Source organism: Sminthopsis crassicaudata, chromosome 6, assembly GCF_048593235.1.
Source record: "Sminthopsis crassicaudata isolate SCR6 chromosome 6, ASM4859323v1, whole genome shotgun sequence".
NCBI lineage: Eukaryota > Metazoa > Chordata > Mammalia > Dasyuromorphia > Dasyuridae > Sminthopsis > Sminthopsis crassicaudata.
In genome coordinates, this window is record NC_133622.1 from 203,638,876 (window position 1) to 203,662,498 (window position 23,623).

Sequence of the window (23,623 nt, forward strand, 5' to 3'; positions counted from 1 at the left end):
TACAACCCACAGTTGAGAACCAGGAAAGAAAGCCCAAAAGGCTTCTAAATAGTCAAATACCATGCATTAAAGCTTACTGGAACATCTCTAAGGTTCCTATATTCAGAGCTAATTTACTCTTATTTTATCACAATTCCCAGTTACTAACTCCAAACAATGACAGCCATTTCCATGCAAACCTTCAAACTAACTCTTCCCCATTGGAATCTTAGGCCTTCATCCCTGACAAGTGCTTTGATCTCTGACAGGTAAGCTTCACCTTATCTCACTTCCTGGCCATGAAGTTAGAGGACATTTCCCCCACCTTCTTTTCATATTATGTTCCCTCTTAAAATGTAAGCTCTTGAGAGCAAGAACTGTCTTGCTTTTGCACAGTCCCGGTACTTTGCACACAGGTATACAGTAAATGTTTAATAAATGTTTTGTCCATTTTTCTATCTACTATCTCAGGTACTTAGCCAAATACATATTAGAAGCATCAAATTAGAAGAGGAAATAGACTGTTGGAGGCAAGAACACTAACAGCAGCAAGAAGTGATAGCCTAAGATCAAAAGGCCCAAAATAATAATAGCCCAAAAATTATAATATGGAGACAAAACAAAGTAAAAATTAGAGTTTTGGTGTTGCCATCAAATGATAATCACAAGGGCCATTACTTTAGGCTGTCCTATTTGATTACAAGTTGACACAAAAGAACTTCATTGTTAAATGTAAACAAATCAACTAATCAATACACACATTTATCTAAGTGTCACACACTGTAGTTACAAAGAAAAAAAAATAAATAAACAGTTCCTGCCCTCAAGGAACTTATATTTAATAGTGAAGGGAGGGGAAAGATATAAAGTATACATTTAAATCAATATATAAAATATATATAACATAAATATATATAATAAGTAAAGGTATTAGCTGATAGAGGAATCTAAAGAGGCATCTGGTCTGAGCTCTGAAAAACAGATTCTAATAATCTGAGTCAAGGAGGAAGAGGCATGAAGAGGCATGGTGGGGGAGAAGGACTTAACTTGTTTATAATGATGAGCTTGAATCTTCATAAATAAAAGGTTTTTATTAAGCAAGAGAGTCATTTAAGAAGTCAGAAAACTTGGTAATTTTTGTTTTAAAGAATTCAATCAAAACTATTTAAAATAACATTAAAAGTTCTAGAGGCAGCTAGGTGGCAGCTAGGTGGCACAGTGCTCTATCGAGCACCAGCCTTGAATTCAGGAGGACCAGAGTTCAAATCTGGTCTCAGACACTTAACACTTCCTAGCTGTGTGACCCTGAGCAAGTCACTTAACCCCAGCCTCAGGGGGAGAAAAAAAAAAAAGTTCTAGCACTTAAACTTTTGTCACCTGGAAAGATCCAACAAATCTATTTAGGTTAATAAAACAATAGATCACGGCTTCAGAATGTATACTAATTACATTTTAGATTATGCTTTAAAGTGTACAATTTAAACTATAGCTAGCATTTTGTTTAAAAATAAAACTTATGTTTCTAAACTATAAAGAATATGTATTAAATACAGTGACCAATCACAACTCATGGTGTAATGGATAAAGTGATAAACTTGAAATCATTCCCTGCCTCAGACACTTGTGGAGTGATTAGTCATTTCTCTGTGCTCAGTTTCTTCATTTGTACCTCTAAGGTCTTATTCAGCTCAAAATCTATGATCCTATTACTTCAGAGGATTGAAAAAGGATCCGACATTTTGTCGTAAAGATGGCAGACTATAAGTATAGAATGAAATATATTTTCACATATGGACAATGCACTAATCTGTTTTGTTCACCTGTAAAAAGGTGAGTTTTATGGGGAGTTCAGAGGAAGTCACTTAAAAGTGATGATATGAAAAGCATAAATCATCAATAAAAAAATTAAAGGCAAATTAAGTTTATGTAAAAGAATTTTTTTGGTAAATTCATGATTTGAAACTATTTGATTTACATTCAGTTTCTTTGAAAGCTGGGTATTTTATTCATCATGATTACAGGATTAAGTTTAGGAAGACCTGAGTTCAAATTTAGCTTCAAATATTCACTAGCTCTGGTCACTAAACCTTGTTTGCTTCAGTTTCCTCATCTATAAAATGAGCTGGAGAAGGAAACGGCAAAACACATGGGTATCTTTGCCAAGAAAACCCCAAATGGAGTCACAAAGAATCAGACTTGACTAACAACAAAATAATTGTCACAATTTACAGAAACAGCCAACAAATATTTGTCTGCTATGAAAAGGAAGTAATACTAGACAATGCAGAAGGATTAGAGGAATATAATTGTCTTTAAGGAGGTTATAATTATAGCGGATGTAACTAGCACACATAAAATGTAAGGCAACAAATAAGTGGTTCAATAATAATAAGTGTTAGAAGTGTTCAAAGAGCATTGTCTATTTGGGCTATTACCACAAGTTTCAAAGAGCAATCAACATTTGAAATGGATCCTGAAGGATGCAACAGTTTGAATAATTGGAAAGGAAGAGAATAGGAATTCTAATCAATAGAAAGTGAGGTGCTTCAATGAGTGGGAATGGGGCATAAGAATATCAAGAACAGGATATGAGAAAGTTAGTTGGTGATGGTGGGCCATTCAGAGAAGTAATTGGAGATAAAGTCAGAGACATGGATTTTTACCAGAATACAAAGGGCTTTGAATGTCAGGCTTAGGAGTCTGGCCTTGATCTGGTCGGCAGCCCAGAATCATTGCAGGCTATAAAGCACAGGGATAGCATGATGAGAGCCATGTTTGGAGAATATTAATCTGACAGGCATGTCCAGGAGGGATTGAAGATGGGGGAGGGAGAGACTGCCTGCGTAGACGTGAGATAACGGGCTATAGTAGTTAGCAGGAGGTAATAACGCCTATTGGGTGGTAACTGTCAAAACTAGAAAGCAATAACAAGTATGAAACATTACAAAGGGAAAATCAAAGGGGTTGTAGGTTGCTGAATAGCGGGTGTGAGGGAGGAGTCAAAGAGTGAAAGCTTTAGCACTGAAAAGGCCTGGGGCTCCTTCATGTTAGAGAGGGGACTGGGAATCCAAGTGGCCTGGGCTAGGCGGGTGGGGGAGAAAGGGGCAATAAGAGAGAAGGGAATTAACTCTAGTCCTTCTCCCTGCCAGCAGCAGGGAGCAGCCCCGAGTGGAGCCGGGGAAGGAGGAAGGGAGGGCAGTTTGAGGGAGCAAATGGGACTACGACCTCGGCTATTCAGACCATCTCGCCCCTCCTGCAGCGTGAGGGGGAGATCACAGACTCACAGAATGTCAGAACTCTTCTCGGGTGTGAGAGGGAAGGGGGGGACAACCACAATGGAGCCGGTTCTTCCTAAAACTCCAAGACGCAGATCCGACGACCACATGGACGAAGAGCACAGACGGAGTGACGGGCCCGGGTGGCCTTGGGAGGAAGCCTCCTCCGGGAAGCCCCCCCGGCTGAGGGGGCGACGGGCCCGGAGAGGAGCCAGGCCGGGGAGGAGGGTGGAGGGCGGCCCCGAGGGGTCCGGGGCTCCTGGCCCAGGCGGCCGGTTTACCTCGCGTTGCCGTAGCAACCGGACAGCAAGCAGGAGGCCGGGCCGGGACCTCTGCAGGCCAGACCCGAGAGGGGGGAAGAGGCCGAGTGGCCACTCACCCTAAGACTGCCAGGGAGCGGGTACCGGGACTGCCGGGCAGGGCGGGCAGGCGGGCCGGAGGCCGGGCACTCTGGACTCCCGGAACTGGACCGGCCCCCACTAGAAACTTTTCGCCCTGAGGCTGCTCGGTGGAGAAGACTGGGCCGCGCGGGGACAGAGCGGACGCGAGGGGCTCGGAGCGCGAGACTTGGGCGCACGAGAGCATCGGCGCGCCGAGGGCAGGCCGGGACTGGGAGGCCGGCCGCGACTGGAAAGGGCCTGCCGGGACGGGGGAGCGGCTGGGACCGAGGACCGGCCCGGCCCGGAGGGCCTGCCGGGGTGGGGGAGCCGGCCGGAGCGGGCTCGGGGGAGGACCACCACCGCCCCGGCCGAGGAAAAAAAAGCGAGCCGCTTCATTTGATTTTGTTTTCCCGAGTTACTAATTATCTAATACTTGGGGGGAATGTGTCTTTCCGAGACGGGGGCGTCAACAATGGCATCTTTTGATTGATTGGGCGATTGGGCTTATTCGAGAATTATTCAACAATTTAATTAAATACTTGCTAGGATTTGCATTTTAGTGCGTATTAACTATTTCAGTTACTTTCTCTTTTTCAATATAATTTGGTTTGTGTTTTGTTTTCTTTAATGGAAACTCAAAGAAGCCGCCTGCCCCCTGAATTCTGTGTTGAATGATGTCCACGGTAAGTATAGGTTTCCCTGCTTTATGTCTTGCCTGATATTAATGATATGGACAACCCATGGACAAGCTTATCTCTGATGTTATATTTTTCAAGGACATTTTTAGGAATGTTGTTCCCTATCCCCCCCCAAAAATCAAGAGCTAATATGAATGTATAACCAGGGCTTCCAGCCAGTCCTGGAATGGTTGGAGTTTTGTTTTTGGAGTAGGGAGAGGTTGTATAGCTAATGAATATACAAAAATATGCATATATGTACATTTTATGTATAATATTTTTATATGTATAAAATATAATAAAATGTATTTTCAGCTCTTCCTCCAGTGCCTGTCAATTGACTCAAATGGATCTATGATCTCATTGATTCAAGCTACCCTCTAAAATTCAGATTAGCACCATTGCATGCCCAGCCATCCTGTGCAATACTTGCCTCCCAATATGTGGACCCCATAAGGGGGACCAACCGAGGTGCCAGAGACCTTCCTCTGACTTCTCTTCTAATCTTTCAATTGTTGCTGGTTGGAGTTTCTCATTGCTTATATGTTGCCACTTATTGATAACAATCACATGCCTCTCCCTAACCCTATGGATGATACTCTTTTAAAATTCTTCACGGGTAATTGTATTCCATGACTTGCTGCCATGTTGAGTACATGGTACAAAATAAGCACTTAATAAATACTCTATCTTGCAATACTGGTGGACTGTTAATATTAAAAAGATAAGCCTTTGCTTTCATAAAGAACTTGAAGTCTCTAAAATATCTTTGCAGTTTTCCGAAAACAACACAGCTGGCTCTTCTCCACCTGTTCAAATCTGCCTGGCCCTACCTGGTTCATTTGTACTTTCTGTGCCACATAGACATGCTGATGAGTATGTTCTAGAAAGCATCCATAGAAATATCTGTTAAAATCTGAAAAAAAATATGCATCCACTTGGATTCTCCTGTGTAGATGGACTGCCAAATCCCTTTGAGTCGTTATAGATTTCTTTCAGGAGGCACTATAATGATCTTGAGCTTGAGGTAATCAACCCATTGTCATCTACAAATGAGACTCTGGGAGGAATTTTTTTCAGCTCCTTGGTCACAAAGGCAAATTATTGCTTCTTTTCCTTCTTCCTTCAAACGTACCCAAATTTCTCTTATCCTACAAACAAATAGGGGGCAGCTAGGTGGCACAGTGGATAGAGCACCAGCTCTGAAGTCAGGAGGACCTGAGTTTAAATATGACCTCAGATACTTAACACTTCCTAGCTGTTTGACCCCAGGCAAGTCACTTAATCCCAATTGCCTCAGCAAAATATAAATTAAATAAATAAATAAATCAAACAAAAACAAAAGCCACCTTTCAGGGTACCTTACCATTCTTCTCATACACTGACATCTCCCTTTCTCATCCAAACTTCTAGGGGAAAAAAAAAAAGTTTTCCAATATACCCTGATTCCACTTCCTTTCCTCTTATTCACTCATCAACTCTTTATAGTCTACCTTCCAATGTCATCACTCACCTGAAACCTCTCTCCAAAGCTACCAAAGATTTCTTAGTTGCCAAACCTGGTGATCTTAACTCAGTTCTCATTCTCTTTTTTACTTTTTCTGCTCCATTTGAAACCACCCTCTCCACTAGCATATTTTCTGTGATCTCAGTTTCATGACACTATTCTTGACTGATTTTCCCTCTACCAATCTGACTCCTCAATCGCCTTTGAGCCCATTATCATGCTTCCTAATTGTGAGTGTTCCTGAGGCCTGATTCTGGTCCCTCTCCTGTTCTCTCTCTCCGCATGCTTTTGGTAATCTCAATAACTCTAAAGGGTCTAATGATCATCTCTATACATTTGATTCCAGAAATCTATTTCTAAAATTCTTGTACCTTGCCAGACCTTCAGTCATACATACCTATTAGATATTTCAAACTATATCTCCAGTGATATCTCAGATTTAATATATTCAAAACAGCTCATTCTTTTTTCCCCAAAACCCACCTTTCTTCTAAAATCCCCTGTTTCCATTGAATGTACCACTGTTCTTCCAATCTCCCAAGTTCATAAAAATAGCATTATCCTTAACCGCTTATTTCCTCACCTCTTCACCCCACATATCTTCTTAGCTGTCAGGTTCTTCCCTTTCTACCTCTATAATACTATCACATTTGACCCTTTCTTTCTACTCATATAGTCACCACTTTAGTTAAATCTTTTATCACTTCTCTCTTAAGACCTCAATTCTCTCCCTACTCCAATCCATCTTTTACACAGTGAATGTTTTTAAATGCAGGTGCTAGCATGTCATTCCCCTGCTCAATAAACTAAATAACTTCCTATTGCCCAGATGAGAAAATATTAACTCTTCCCTTTAGCTTTTAAAATCTTTACAGGCTAGTTCTATTGTTAGTCTACTACTTCATTAAACACATATATAAATTGTTATTTCTACTACTTCATTAAACACATCTGGAATTTTGAGTAGAGTGCAAGTATGATAGCATGCTTTCTTCCATGATGAAAAGAATTTATTAGAATCTTTGAAGAAATCTTTTCCATTATGCATCATCTGTATAATAAGAGATTTGGACAAGATGATCACTAAAGTATCTGCTAGTTCTAAATGCCAGAGAACCAGTAGCCTGCTTACCTTGTGCCAATGCATAATCATGTTAGTCTCCTTGGTTCAGTTTCATCAGGAAACATCTTGGCAAACAACATTTTAAGTATGCAACTAATTAAACCTTCATTATTACAATGTTGTTCCTCCGTGTATCCTCCACTGTTCCATCATGACATTGAGGTTATGTGGACTCTCAAAGACTGTACTAGTGGACCATAAACTTTGGCATATCCTACTTGGAACAGTAAAGGCTTCAAGTACAATCCCAGAGATGGACTGTGTTATAGTGGAAAAAACACTAGTTTGAATTCAGAGACATTTCATTTGGATGCTGATCCTGTCACTTGTTATCTGTGCCTAGACAAACCATTTAACTTCTTTCAGACCTTGATTTCCTCATCTATAAAATAGATCTAGATCTAGGAGGCCTCTAAAGTCTGTTCTAGCTCTGACAACATGATTCAATAATTACATATTTGTCCTCTGAAGCCAGCTTAGCTAAGTCTAAAGAGGTAAATCACCAGAGAGGTGGATACTCAAGCTTTGGATTTAAACCAATACTAGAAAAACATTTAAACTAATCACATCAAAAACAAAAACATCCCTACCCACATAATTATATTGATGTATACAGTTAAAAAGTTGATAAAATACAAGACTGAATTTTGTTAAAAATCCTACAAAGCAAAGGCATCCAGTAATTTTTTAAAAACCCAACAACACAATATCTACTAAAATAAAGTAAATTTAAAAAATTTATTAAGAAGGAAATGCTAGAATAATTCCCAATAAATATAGGGGGAAAAGAAAAATGCACTCTTTTCCCATTGTTATTTGACAAAGTTCTAAAAATGCTAGCAGTAATAAAACAGGAGAAAGAAATTAAAGGCATAAATACAGACAAAAATGGAGATAAATCCTTATTTTCTGTTGATATGTGGTTTACTTAGAAAATTCTAGGAAATCAACACAAAATTAATGGAGATAATTAATCCACAAAAAAAACACCAATTCCATATTGCAATAATAAAATCTATTGTAAAAAAAAACATAGAAAAGGAAATACCACTTAAAATAACTAGAAAAAAATTTTAAAGTCTGTTACAAAGCCAAGATAAGATCCTTCTACAGGCAAATTCTATCAGATATCAAATCAAAAATTAATTCCAACATTGTACAAACTGCTTACAAAAAAAGCAACCCTAGCAAATTCCTGCTAAGATAAAAATACCATTTTGAATTTAAACCAGGAAAATCACAATGGAAAAAACTATAAAGCAGTCTCTAATAGCATTGACATAAAAAATTTTAAATAAAATATTAGCAAAGAAATTACAGCAACAAGTCAAAAAATGTACTATAACAAGATTGGATTTATATTAGAAATATAGTATTGGTTCAATATTTCAAAAAAGAAATTTATAATAGACCATATTAACAATATAAGTAGTTTAAATATATCAATAAATTGAGAAAATATGGAAAAGCATGGGAATACTGTACCTTTCCTTAATATAAGTAGCATCTATTTAAAAACCAAGAGTTTAAGTATTATATGTAATGATAATAAAGGCTTCTCCAATAAGATCAGAGGTAAATCAAAAATGTCCATTATTGCTATGATTATTTTATATAGTATTAGAATGCTAGTTATGGCAATAACACAAGAACAAGAATTTGAGGACATAAACATAGGCAAAGAGGAAACAAAATTACAATTGAGTCCTGTTTAGTACGAATAATGAATTCCCTGAAATGACTGCATTATTTAAATTTATAATGCTTATTTCATTGGGTTGGAATCAATTACCATATTTTACATAATTATAAATCTTAAATAGCATAAATTTGAATACATGTGACCACTTCAGGGAATTCATTATTAGCAGTAATTGGGAGCTATTGCAGATTATATGATGCTTTACTTGGAAAACCCTAGAGAGTCAACTAAAAAAAAATAATGAAAATAATAACTTCAGGAAAATTATAGGATAATAAAGTAACTATTAATAATAAACTTAATAAATCATCAGCATTTCCAAACATTACTTGTCTCTATAGGAATATATTTAAAATTCCATTTAAAATAACTACACAATCTATAAAATACTTAGGAAACTACTTATCAATACACACATAGGAATTATATGTATCAACTACAAAATATTATTTACAAAAATAGACATGCCTAAATAATTGATAAAAGCTTAATTTTCATGGGTAAGTTAAGCCAATATTACTAAAAGACAATACTATCTTAATTAAGATGCTTTTTCAGTGCTATAGCCACTGAAATCACTGAAGGATTTCTTTATAGAACTGGAAAAAGCAGAAACAAAATTCATCAGGAGGGAATGACAATCCAAGGATCTCAAGAGAAATAATGAAAAATAGTGAGAAGGAAAGAGTAGCTAGAAGAGTTAAATTTCAAACTATACTACAAAACAGAAGTTATAGAAACAACTCAGTAATGCTTAAAAAATAGATTAATCAGTGGCAGAAAGTAAGCACAAAACACACAAAAATGGAATTTTCCTAGTTTGAATTTTCCTGGTGTTTACTAAACCCAACTTATTTCCTGAGGTAAAGAAAGATTCACTATTAACAAACATTGAGAAAAACTGGAAAGCAGTCGGCCAGAAATTAGGTATAGACCTTCATCTCACACTGTATACCAAAATAAGCTTCATGGGGATGCATATGTTAGATATAAAAAAGTCATATCATGGACAAATTACAGGGATAAGGAATAACTTATCTTTTTTATCTATGCATAGGGGAAGATTTCATGTCTAAATGGAGATGTAGATTATTACAAAAAAATATAAGACAATTTTTGCTTACATAAAATTTTAAAGTTTTTTTTACAAACAAAAAAATGCATTAAAACTAAAAGGGAAACAACTATAAAAAAATCATTTGCAGTTGTGAAAGTATAGGAACAGTCAGTATTGATTTTTAAAAATCTAAATGATCAATAGGCAAGAAAAAAATGTTCCAAATAACTAACAATTGGAGAAATATAGATTGAAGCACCTCTGAGGTGCCACTGAACATTATATCAAATGATTATTGTTGGAGGGACTGCAGTAGTACAGAAACATTATCACTGTTGGTGGAGCTATTCTATAAGAAAATTTTTTTAACTATAGCCACTAAACTGCACACATTTTGACTCATTACTACTACTAGGTTTATATCTCCACAGAAATTAAAGAAAAAAGAAATAATTGCATACATATATATATAAATATAGCAACTCTTTTTGTTATAGCAAAGCACTAGAAACCAAGAAAACATCCACCAACTGGGAAATAACCAAACAAATTATAATATATGAATATAATGGTATACTATTTCACTATAAAAAAAAAAGATGGAGATAGCTTCAGAGAAACATAGGAAGACTTCTATAAACTGATATATAATGAAGTCAACTTTAGAACTAAGTGAATCATTTATACAACAAAAACAACAACAACAACAACAACAAAAAACAAGCATAAAGACAATATTGAAAAGCTTAATAATTCTGATCAACACAGTGACCTACCATGTTTACAGAAAACTAATAATGAAGCATGTTCCCTACATCCTAACAGGAATTTGTTTTTCTTGACTAGGATTTTGTTTTTCTTCTTTTTTCAATGAGGGAAAGGTGAAAAGAAGATAAAATAGGTGCTTGATATTTTTAATGAAATAAAAATTACATATGTCTGTATGAGTCAATCAATATCTGCATAAATATAATTACAAAATGCCTCTTAAAAAAATAAAGAACATCTTGTATTCCTGGAAGAATATTCAATATTCATGACTGGACTGTGACAATACAGTAAAAATGACAAACTTTAACCATAGTTAATTTATAGATTTGGAGCTATCACAAACTAACAAAAGAGATACTTTATGGGAGACAAAATATAAAATTCATTTGAAGAAATAAAAGTTCTAGAGTAGCAGTTCTTGAAGTATATTCTAGAAAGCACTGAGGGTCCTGAGGATCCTTTCAGGGGGTCCATGAGGCCAAAACTATCTTCATAATAAAAAAAAGTTTTAATTTCTAATATGACAAATATTAATATATTGTTCACATACACAAAAGTTCTTTGGGGTGATTTTCAATATTTTTTTAAAATGTAATATAGCATTCCACATCCAAAAAAGTTTGAGCCATCGATCTAAATTATCAAGAGAAATAATGAAAAATGTAGAAATGAAGGAAAAATACTACTTCTAATCCTCAAATGATATTATAAACCAATAAGTATCAAAAACAACAACAACAACAACAACAACAACAAGAAGTTAGTAATGGTTAAAAAAAAAATAGAAAAGACAAATGGAATAGACCAAAGAAAAATCAGAAATGATTGGACTCAGTAGTCCATAGTTCGATAACTTGAAGACAAATTACCTAAGAAAGCCCTTCTTATTTTAAGAGAATTGCTGGGGAAACTGGAAAGCAATTTGAAAGAAATTAGATTTTGGCCAATATTTACAATATACACCACAATTAAGGTGAAATGCATCTGTGATCTGAATGTCACACCTGAAATATCATACCATTAGAGAGCAGAAAAGAAGGAAATCATAGTCCTTTTTTACAGATACATGTATGGATGAATTCTTAACCAAACAAGATAATAACTGTAACTGATCATTTTGATAACATGAAATTGAAAAACACATGCATGAACAAAAGTAATGAAACTGGATACAAAGGGAAGCAATTAATCAGGTATGGGACAGGGAAGACTCCTTCTACTAAATATTTCTGATGAGAGTCTCTAACATGCAAGATTTATTAGCCAATTAACAGAAAACCAAAAGCCATTCTCTAATAGATAAATTTTTAAAGAAACAAACATTTCTCCAAAATAATTACAAACACTGGCCCTAAAGTCAGGAGAACCTAAATTCAAATCTGACCTCAGATGATTAATACTTCCTGGCTGTGTGACGCTGAGCAAGTCACTTAACCCCAATTGCCTCTCACAAACAAAAATAATAATAAAATTAAACCATAATTACAAACAATTAACAACCACATAAAATAATATTCCAAATGAATAAAAATACAAATTCAAGTAAACTTGAGGTTTCAATTTATTTGACAAATTGACTAAAATCACAAGATGTAAGAAATATTCAATGTTAGAGGAGCTGTAGAAAGAGATGAGGACATTAATTTACTATTGATATAGTTATGAAATGGCCTGACCATTCTGGAAAGCAATTTGAATTATGTGAAGAAAGTGATTAATTGATCCAGAAATCCCACTACTAGGTGTAAGTCCTTCCCAAGAACAGCTTAAGATAAAAAAAGAAAGTCCTCCATAATATACCAAACTAATTGTAGCAGTACTTTTTGTGCTAGCAAAAGACCAAAAACAAAGTAGATGCCCCCCCAACTGAGGGATGGTTAAAAAAAAGTGATATATAAACACTATGGAACTTTGTGGTGCCATAAGAAATGATGACTATGATGAACACAGAGAAATATGGGAAGATTTATATGAATTGCAAAGTAAATTAAGCACATTCTAGTAAACAATTTACAAAATTATTACAACAATGTAAATGAAAGAAACAATGACAAAAAAATTGAAATTGATGCTGCAAAATTATAATGATTAAGGGGCAGCTAGGTGGCACAGTGGATAGAGCACCAGCCCTGAATTCAGGAATACCCGAGTTCAGATCTGTCTCAGATACTTAACACTTCCTAGTTGTGTGACTCTGGGCAAATCACTTAACCCCAGCCTCAGGAAAAAAAAAATATATATATATATATAATGATTATATTATATATATATATATAATATATATAAATTATATATATATATAATTTATATATATATAATGATTAAAATGATTAAAATGATTAAGCTTGGCTCCAAAAAAAGATATGAAAAGGTATTACCCCCTATTGAGGACACTAGAAAAACAGAAGATATAACAGAAACATAGCAGAACACGGCATATAATTTCAGACTTTTTCAATACATTGATAAATTTTGTTGAACTTTTTTCCCTCTGGGAGATTATATCATGGGAAATGTAGGTAATATTAAAAAAGAAGATAAATCCTCAAATGTTTTAAATCCTATGAAACATAGCCATAAAAAACCATTTAAAATATGATAAAAAGCATATACTTAAAATCCAAAATTAGCATAGTTTTAATGGGGAAACATTTAGATCCTTTCTCAGTACATATAAGCAAAACAAGGATGTCCTATCACCCTGTGGTTAATGATAAATTTCTAGAAATGTTAGCAATAGCTGATAATAGAATAGTAATTCTAGAAATGTTAGCAATAAGAGAAAAATTAAAGTCATAAAGATAGGCAGAAGGGAGACAAAATTATTCTTCTTTATGGATAATATGATGGCTTGCTTAGAAAACCCTAGAGAATCAACAAAGAAGCTAATTAGAATAATAATAGCAAGATACAAAACAATTCCACACCAAAAAATTTCTATGTAGCAATAAAAGTCCCTGTATTATCTATCTAGTAAAAAACCTTTCTTACTACATCATGATGTGGTAGTTACCATAGAATGCCAGATTTTGAAGAAACTTCAAAGTGCATCTACTTTAATCTGTACCAATTTTAGGATTACTTCTACAATATCCCCAGCAAGTGACTTAAGTAAGGGAAGACACCCATTATCTTTAGATATGTTTTTTAAAATTGGGGGATAATTTTAATTGTTATGAAGTTTTTGTTTGTTTGTTTTGTTTTACTGTAAGCCTAAATCTGCCTTTCTGAAACAGTTTCTGTTAATTCTTCCTTCTTAATCTTTCTTCCACATCAAAGTCTTTTACATTTTTAGAAATAACTATCATCCTGGCTCTGTCATTTCCTAGCCATATAACTGCCTGGGCAAGACCCTTTATCTCTCCCATATGTAAAATAAGGTAATATAGTGTGGGGTAAAGAATACTGGATTTCATGGGATCCTAGATTTAGAAGCAAAAGGAAATTTGGATATTACCAAATCCAACCTTCATTATTCAGATGAGAAAACAGGCTGAAAGCAGGTAAGTGATTAGCCCAGCTAATAAATATCTGAAGAAAGATTTTAATTCATGTCTTCTTCAGTCCAAGTTTAACATTCTGACCAGCATTCTATCTAGTCAGGATTCAAGTTTTTGAGTTTAAATCTCTGCCATTTACTAGCTATGATACTTTAGACAAATTAGACTATCCTTCCTCACATCCTTCACTGCTCTTATAGTCAGAAATCCTATTTGCTGAAGAAAAAACATACTGTGTTACCTAAAGGATATTTGGAGGTTTTGAGTTTTCTTGCAAAACATTTAAGTATTAATGCTTCAATGTTTGTCCTACAATGGTAAGATGAGTCTGTTTTCTTTTCCCCCAAGGTATTCATGTGTTCTCAGCTCAGGTATATCAAATATCTATGAAATAATGGATTATGGTACCATGACCTTAAGACAATGTGAGGGTAAACCATTTAATCTATCCTAGATTACATTATTTTCATTCTTTTCCAATAATTGCTCCTGTGACCCAGAAAAAGTATTGTGTGCTGTTTACTGAAATACTCTATGGTAACTTTTGTAGTCATGGTGTAATGTTTAATTGCTTAACAAAATAAAATCTAATTGAAGTTTGTCAGTCGAGTAAAGCCTGATACTATTATAAATATCTAGCATAACTTAACACAATGAGCTCTGAAGTTTGCCGACTCTGCTCATAAAAAAAAAAAATTGTCAAGTTTCTAGCAATAATTGGGCTTCAATTATCTTTTAAGTTGGGCTACAGTTAGTTTAAAGTGTAATAACACTGAATTCTCCTTGTTCATCAATAATTTGTAGAGAAAAAACTATTGCACTTCACGAATAAGTGCCTCCAATTTAGCTTTATTTGCAAGGTCAAATGTTCATGTATTTGATGCTCTTAACTTTGAGAATACCTTATGGGCATAATGAGCATACCACTGCTTAGAATAAGAGTAGTTCATATTTGAATCAAGCTTTAAAAAAGCTTCGAAACATTATCTCATTTGATCCTATTGTCTGTGTGACTTTGGACAAGGCATTTCCTAATAGCAGCTCTGAAGTTTACAAAGAACTTTCCTCACAACCCTGTAAGAGTGTCAGTACACCATTTTGCATATGAAGAAATGGAGACTTATTTGTGATGTGTAATGACACATAGTTGGATCACTACTACTAAATCACTACTACAAAAGAAATTTAAACCCAGGTCTTCTGATGTTGTACAAATCCACCATCTGGTAGAATGCAACATTGCTTCTCATCTATACAGGTACATAAATAATGCAATAAAAAGGAAATTTGTTTCTATAAAGACAATAATTGGGTTTTTTTAATGATTTAACAAATAGTACAAGAGAAATTTTTAAATGAACTTTCTTCTCTTTCTTTTTTATCCTTTGTTATAAAGGTGGTTCTCTGGATTCAGTTCAGTAATTTTTTAGTCATATCTGACTCTTTCTGATCCCATTTAAGGTTTTCTTGGCAGAGATACTAAAGCGGTTTGCCATTTCCTTCGCCAGCTCATTTTACAGATGAGAAAAATGAGGCAAATATGATTAAGTGACCTGCCCAGGATTATATAGCTAACAAGTCTCAGAGGCCAGATTTGAATTCAGAGAGATGAGCCTTCCTCACTCCAGACCAGGCATGTTATCCACTGTACCAGCCAGCTGCGCCTGGGTTCTCTGGATAAGGGACAGATTTTGTTGTCGTTGTCATTTTAGTTGCGTCAGACTCTTCATAACCCCAGGGACTTCTGTCCATGGGATTTTTTTGGTGAAAAAACTGGAGTGCTTTGTCATTTCTTCTCCAGTAACCAACAGTGGTTTGCCCAAAGTCACAGAGCTAAGAAGTTTCTGAGGCTGGATCGTTTATTTCTAGGTTATAAGGGATAAGAGAGATGAAATTAGAAATGAAGGTGATATAAAAACCAAGATCTCTCTCTCTCTCTCTCTCCCCCCCCTCTCTTTTCTCCATTTCTCTCTCTCTCTCTCTCTCTCTCTCTCTCTCTCTCTCTCTCTCTCTCTCTCTCTCTCTCTCTCTCTCTCTCTCTCTCTCTCTCTCTCTCTCCCCCCCTCTCTTTTCTCCATTTCTCTCTCTCTCTCTCTCTCTCTCTCTCTCTCTCTCTCTCTCTCTCTCTCTCTCTCTCTCTCTCTCTCTTTCTTTCTCTCTTTTCAAGGTTGAGGGGATGGAGCAGGCAATTGGGGTTTAGTGCCTTACCCAAGGTCACACAACTAGTAAGTGGCAAATCTCTGAGGTCATATTTGACTCTATCCACTGCCCCACCCAACTGTCCCCAAGAAATCTCTTTTTAAAGATAGAATTCATCTGGACTAACCCCTTCTCTCCAAATCAAACTCCAAGATTGGGTCCCCTGGAGGATGACTACCTTAGAAGCAAGATACTTTTTGCATTCTCATTTCTAAAACTATAACTCACAAGCTCCCACTAATGTGTTTACCTTTACTAATAAAAAAAATTACCATAATTAGCTTAAAATAAATGCACTCATTCAGATGACATAGCAGAAATGGTAGTAATAAAAGACTTCTATTAACCTAGGATATACTTTCCTACAAAAGCACACAACATCAATAAATTAAAAAAAAATTAAAAAAAAAAAAACAGATGTATGCACATTGAACAGCAGCAGGGAGGCACACATATGACCAAAGTAGTTTGTTCCTCTGGCACCTCAGGACCCTTTGGCTCTTCTTCTCATCCTGCCCTAACCCTGGCTCTCCTGGGTCTTAAGAGAATTCCTGGAACCTACTCTTCTGCAGAGCTCAATTGCAACTGCATCTGGATGCTTTAGGTCTGCCCTCTACTGAGCTAAGTTTCACCTACCAGAAGTCGGGGAGGGGAAGGGAAGAGTGAACTCCTCCCTAATGTCTGAAAAGAAGGCATCAGAAGTCAAGCAATGCTCCTTTTACCAACCAGGCTCCCTAGGGAATGTAGGATCTGTCAGTCTCCCTCATTGGATCCACATACATATAATGGAGTGCCACTGTCTCCTTTCCTGCCCCATCTCTGCAAATTCTATATTCTGTTAGGCCATTCATGGCAATGATCTTCCTGCAGAACTCTAAGTAGAAATAATCTGGAGACCAAGTTGCTAGAAGAAAAATAATCTGCTCTTCTCTCCCCAAAGGTAAATATGACAGTTTGCCTAAGATTAAGGGTCTAGAGTCCATTTTCTTAAACTGTGATACACAGCCCCATATGATGTCTCATAACTGAATATGGAAGTTGTAAAATTATGATTTATTACATTAATGTTCGATTTGTATGATTATTTTATATACTATATAGCCAGGGGCAATGTCAAAATTTCTTGGGTAGAAAGCTGTTGCCAGTGGAAAAAGTTTAAGAAGCCCTGAACTAGAGGAGAGAGATGTCTTAGTAGACTTTGCAGGTGAGCTGACATTTTCATTGTTTGAGATCTCATCTCCTGGGGAAGCAGTTTGAGCCTATAAAGAAGGCTTTTTTGAACCTAAGTATCTCTCCAATTGAGAATAAAAGCATCTGTGCAGTGAACCTGAATGGGACAATGAGTGGAAAATTTCTTTGTTATGACTAATGCGAATTATGTATATATATCACCTTTCTGACCAAGTTACAGCTCTGATCAACTTCATAGGGTAAGAAAGAGAAGTGCCCATCACCATGCCTATAGTGCAATTGTCCCAGAAAGTCCTTTTGAAGGGCTAAAGTCTCTGTCCTACCAAAGGGAGAAAGACTTGAAAACATGACTCTTTCTAGACCTTATATAAATGATTATTCTTCTTTTCAGTAAATATTACTGATCAACTGACGGACCTTCCATTCTGAGAGTTTTCCCCAAAACATATCCCTCTTTCTTGTTACTATAGAAAGCCCTACCAAAGTTTACAGGCTTGACATCGTCCTGGACCTCACTTTTCACTCACCCTGCTTATCTAATCAGTTGCCAAATGTTGTCATTTTTACCTCCAGAATACCTCTCACATCCATCCCCTTCTTTTTTATTCATACAGCTACCATCTTAACTAATAACCTTCACCACCTTTCATCTAGATTATTGTCATTGTCTCATTATTGTCCCCTTTACCTCTAGCTTCTTTCCTCTTCAATTTGTCCTCCATAAAGTTACCAACTTGATATTTTTAAGCTCAGGTCTAACTATATTATTCTCATATTAAAGAAATTTCACTAGGATTGACTTTAAAACATAATAAAAACTTGTTTGTCATTGAAATCTATCCATATTCTGGATCCAACCTTTCATCCCAAGCTAATTACTTTAATTCGTGCTTTCATTGTGCTGACCAGAATGACCTACTTACTATTCCTTATATATATTTCACTCCTCATCTTCTTACACATGTTGCAAGTATCCTATACATGGAAGATCCTTTCAGCAATCCGCTTAAAGAGCTCTCTCCCTCTCTCTCTCTTTCTTCTTCTTTCCTCTCCTTTCCTTTCTTTTCTTCTCTCTCTCTGTTTCTCTCCTTCCATCCCCTTCTGCATCATTACATATTTATTTTTTATATATTTGTATTCCATATTTTCATTTTTTAATATTTTGTATTACATATGAATGTTCCTTAACGGCAGGGACAGCTTTAGTTTTGAATCTATACCTCAATTGCTTGGGACAGTGTCTGGCACAGAGAAAGAATTTAATAAATACTTGTTGGATTGAATTTAATTACCCCAACTAGGAAATATTAGAGGCAGGATTCAAATCTGGTCTTTCTGAGAGCTGACCCAACAATACCTCCATTAGGCCATGATGTCTCTCAGTGCTGTCAGAGTAGTTATAGAATTAACATACCTGTATCAATCTAGCAAATAATTTCTTCCCAAAATAGCCCCCAGGAAGCATTTTTCTAGAAAAAGACAAGCATAGGCAGAATTGAGGGGCTTCCATTTCCCTCCTTGGGATATTAACAATAGAATTGCATCCCAGCAAGCATGAGTATAGAACAGTTCACTGCTCTTATTAAAAGAGTTTAAGCAGTATTAAATGCTCCCTCTCTGTTTATGAAACAGGAAAATAAGTTAAATATAAACTCAGCAAACACGGTTGACATTAGTAGCTACAGAATTAATATAGTTGTGTTAATCTAACTAACAATTTCTTTCCTGAATAGCCCCCAGCATGTGTTTTTCTGAAGACGAGAGGTAATAAAACCACCCGGGGACCTCATCTCATAGCAACACTTGCTTCTGTAGAAGAGAAAGCACCTTGGGGCCTCCGGGACCTCCAATGTTTAGCATTAATAACTACATGCAAAAATAATGACTCCAGCTGCCGGCTCTCCCTGAACCATTCTCTGTGCTAGATATATGAGAGGATTTATTTCTGTGTACACAAGTATTTGAATGCGAGTGCTCCGACACCTTCCACAATCTCAACATGCAGCTGTTTGGATTCCTGAAAGGCAATGATAGATCATCAAATGTTAAAGCTGGAAGGACCATCCAATCCAATGCCTTATGTCACTAAGATCCCAAAAGAGAAAGGGGATGGCCTAGGGGACATAGCAAGCTAGTGAGTGGTAGAGACAAGACCTCATCCCCTAGGCCATTTCTCTTCTCCCTTGCTATTCCAGTAGGTGTCTGTCTTGCTATACTGTGCAAACTTAGATATAAATATCTCCCCAATTAATTAATGAGATTTCTACATTTCTCTGGAAAACGTGGGGAAATCACTTCAAGGACTTTCTTCTCATCCATTTATCAGTGTCTGGCAAAGTTCCTTTTCCCCCTAAGCTACTAGATGAAAGCTAATTCCATGCGGTGGGCAGATAACTAGACAAAGTTACTAGAAAGCCAGAACTGGAAGTACACTTTGAGATGATCTAATCCAATCAGCCAATCCATAACTGTTTGCTAAACACCTATCATGTGCCTGTCGTCATGCTAAGAGCTGGGTATACAAAGAAAAAGAAAAAGACAATCCTTGCTTTCCAGAATCCCAGGTAGAACTAGATCTCAACTTTATCATCTGTCAAAAGAGGGGAAGAGGGCCAGATGAAATCTAAGGGCCTCTTCCTCTCAATCTCTACTTCTTTATCCAAGGCTCCTTCTACCGTAAACAAATATATCTTAAATCAGACTATGCCTTAAGTAAACATGCAGGGAATAATATTACAACTTGCATCTTAAAAACACCTTGCATTCAATCTTGTTTAGCAAAGTGTTATACGGAGGATTCTTGATGAATTATAGGTTGTATAGATGATCTTTAACACATGTTTTAAGTCTTAAAATTCTGTGATTCTTTGACTTTCTTATAATACTAAAATAAGTAACACTAACCCCATTTTTAAAATTAAAAAACCTAAGGAATAAATAATAAAACAAAGGATCAGGTCAGTTCAGATAATAACCCAATAGCAATATTAAATCTATTGCCTCTATACCCAAACTTTCCTTTCCCACTCTATCTGCTCATCCCAACTTTCCTAAACTAAATCCATAGTAAATAATTTCAAAGATTTTTCCCAAGCTCATCCCGTGTTGGTGCCTGAAAGAAAACCCCAGTGTATAATATCCCCTAGGTTTCAAATGGGTGAGAGGGTGTGAATTGGGCAGGTAAGCAAACCAAGAACATAGGCCATTATCCACACTCTCCCATGTCTCCCCCTCCAAGTGAACCCCTATAATCACATCTCACTAGGGGGACTGTGTTCCAGTGGAAATAGCTTATTCCAAATAGGAATTTCAAATAGGATTTGGAATGAGGAGACATGGCTTCAGGCTCCAGCTCTGCCGATATTGGATTTTGAATTGGAAGAGACTTTACATTTTACATTTGTAGATCTTTAGCTCCAGGGAATGGACTTGACTTGTCTGAGATCACATAAACAGCAAGTAACAAAGTCAGAATTTGAACCTGGGTCTCAGGACCCCAAAGCCAGAGTCCTTCATTCGACAACCCATTTCCTGTTACTTTCCATGTGACTGCAGGAAATACTATGACTATCGTGATCTCAGTTTTCTTATCTATAAAATGGAGCTAATAGCTCTTCTCAGTAATGCAATGATCCAAGACAATTCCAAGTGACTCCTGATGGAGTCTGAATATAGATCAAAGCAGAATATTTTCATTTTTTGCTTTTTTTTCTTTCTCATCATTTTTGTTTTTGTTCTCAGTCTTCTTTCACAACATGAGTAGTGTGGAAATATGGTTAACATGATTGTATGTGTTTAGCCTATATTAGATTGCTCGCTATTTTGGAGAGAGAGGAAAGAGAGGGCAAGGAGAAAAATTTGGAGCTCAAAATCTTACAAAGATGAATGTTGAAAACTATTTTTAATGTAATTGGAAAAAATATAATAATATTAAGTTTAAAAATAGAGCTAATAATCCTTACACCATCTACCTCACAGGATTATAGTAAGACTTGAAGGAGATCACAGATATAAAACATCTTACAAACTATAAAGTAATATACACAGGGGGTTGCAAAAGTTTTAGTGAAGTGTTAAGCTATAAAAGCTTCATAAAGCTTTTGAAACACTCTATATATAGAATATATGTATATGTATCAGAAACAGACACAGAGACCCCAGAGATAGAGAGCCACAGAAACAGAGAAAGAGAGACCCAGAAAGATGAGAGACAGAGACAGAGAGACAGACAGAGGCAGAAACAGAGGGAGAAAGACACAAAGAGAAACAGAAAAAGGGAGGAGAAAGATAAAGATAGGGACAAAGAGAGACAGAAACACAGAGACAGATATAGAGGAGATAGAGAAACAGAGAGAGAGACAGAGAGTTGAGAGAGATAGAGATAGAGATAGAGAGAAAATATTTTAGCTACTATTACCAATGCCTTGAGTCTGCTAATGTTTTGTGTCACCTTAAACAAATCTCTTCTTCTGGGCTTTAGTTTACCATCTGTAAAGTGTCATTGTTGATCAGATGATTTCTCGGATCCTTTTCAATTCTAATGTTCCATAATTGAATCTGTAATTTTCCTAAAATCAATGAAAGTAAATGTGGAAACAACCCTCTTTGAGTTGATAAATAACAGGACATGAAAAAAATTATGACATGTAATTTTTAAGGCATTCCCACAGCTTGCTTACCTCTTTGTAAGTCCTTAGTTCAGCCTCAGCTTCTCTTCTGCTTGGCAGACTGAAAAATCCAGATTTTTCGTCGTGTCCCAATCTGTTTCTACTTACAAACTGACCTAAGTTCCTTGTCTACCCAAGCAGCACATCGCTTCTGGTGCTTGTTTATTATTTCAACAGTTCAGGAACCTGTGATTTAGTCAAGCAAGCAACAAAAGACATTTATAAAGTACTTACTATGTGCCAGGAATTATGCTAAGCACCAAGCATATAAAGAAAGACAAAAACTTTTCCTGTCCTCAAGAAGATTGTACTATTATGGGGAAATAGCAGGCAAATAAATATGTACAAACAAGATGTATACAGGTTAAATTGAAGGTACTTTTAGAGGGAAGACTCTATGAGAGTGATCAGGAAATGCTTCTTACAGGTGAGACATTAGCTAAGACCAAAAAGAAACCAGGAAACAGGAAATGAAGATAGGAAGAGAATTCCAGTCATGAGGGATAGTCACTAAAGAAGTAAGTATTAATAATTTGATTAATTAATTAATTAAGGTGTAGGGCAGCTAGGTGGTATCATAATGCATAGAGTGCCAAGCTTAGAATCAGAAAGATTCATTTTCCTTATTTATCTTTCAAATTAAACCTCATTGAGGAGCCAGATAGGCACCTCCTGTCCGGTAACTTAACAAATTACCAGTTCTATATGCTATACTAGTCATAATACAGGCCTTTTGGCAACACAAGACTGTGTAGAAAAGTCCTGTAATGAGTTTCCTTTGAAAGGAAACAAATCCAGTACAACGTATACAGTTCTGAATCTAGAATTAGGAAGTCTTGAGTTCAAATCCAGCTTCGGATACTTGCTGGGATGCATATCCCTGAACAAGTGGGATAATAATCCTACCTACTTCCCAGTGTTACTAAGAGATAATATTTGTAAAGTGCTTAGTACGTGCAGTGCCTGGTACACAGTAGGTGCTGTATAAATGTTTATTCCCTATATACTAGAGAACTGACTCAAATTTATAAGAATGCAAGCCATTCTCCAATTGATAAATGGTCAAAGGATATGGACATTTTTCAGATGAAGAAATTAAAACTATTTCTAGTCATATGAAAAGGTCTTTAAACCACTATTGATCAGAGAAATGCAAATTAAGATAATTCTGAAGTACACACCTCTCAGACTGGTTAAAATGGCAGGAAAAGATAATGATAAATATTCCCTATATACTGAAAAATTGAGCACACTCAAGTTTTAGATAAGATGTATTTTAGGAACCAGGACAACCTCTCTTCGGACACAATGATATGTTAGTTGTCCATAGCAGCTGACAATTCTCTAGTGAAATTATGAGAGGGGCTGAACCCGAAGATTTTCCATAGGAACCCTCTGAGATGGCTGCTAGTAAAGTCCCAACATCACAATTTTCCAGAATGTGGGAAACAAATGCCATCTATTCCAGTAAAAACAACTCAATCCCAGCCTAACAGACTCCAAAGAGCAGCTTGAGGGAAGGAAGCTAATTAAAGTTAATCATTATAGGTGTTGAGTTCCTATTTCTGGATATGTTCAGGCAGGGGCTGGATGAA

The 23,623-nt window shown here is 36.1% G+C and overlaps 1 protein-coding gene across 8 annotated transcripts in view; it reads right to left on the reverse strand.

Annotated features, from left to right (window-relative positions):
- The window catches only part of STK33 (serine/threonine kinase 33), a 264,638-nt gene extending 242,579 nt beyond the window's left edge, over positions 1-22,059 (reverse strand). For 4 of the 8 annotated variants that reach the window (XM_074275727.1, XM_074275724.1, XM_074275716.1 and 1 more), the window contains exon 1: positions 3,264-3,770. The gene's annotated coding sequence lies outside the window, so the exon portion shown is untranslated. Of the gene's footprint in view, positions 1-3,263; positions 3,861-22,040 lie in introns of those variants that run through there. The other 4 variants (XM_074275726.1, XM_074275721.1, XM_074275718.1 and 1 more) reach the window with 2 other exon arrangements.
- Between the last annotated feature and the right edge of the window lie 1,564 nt (positions 22,060-23,623).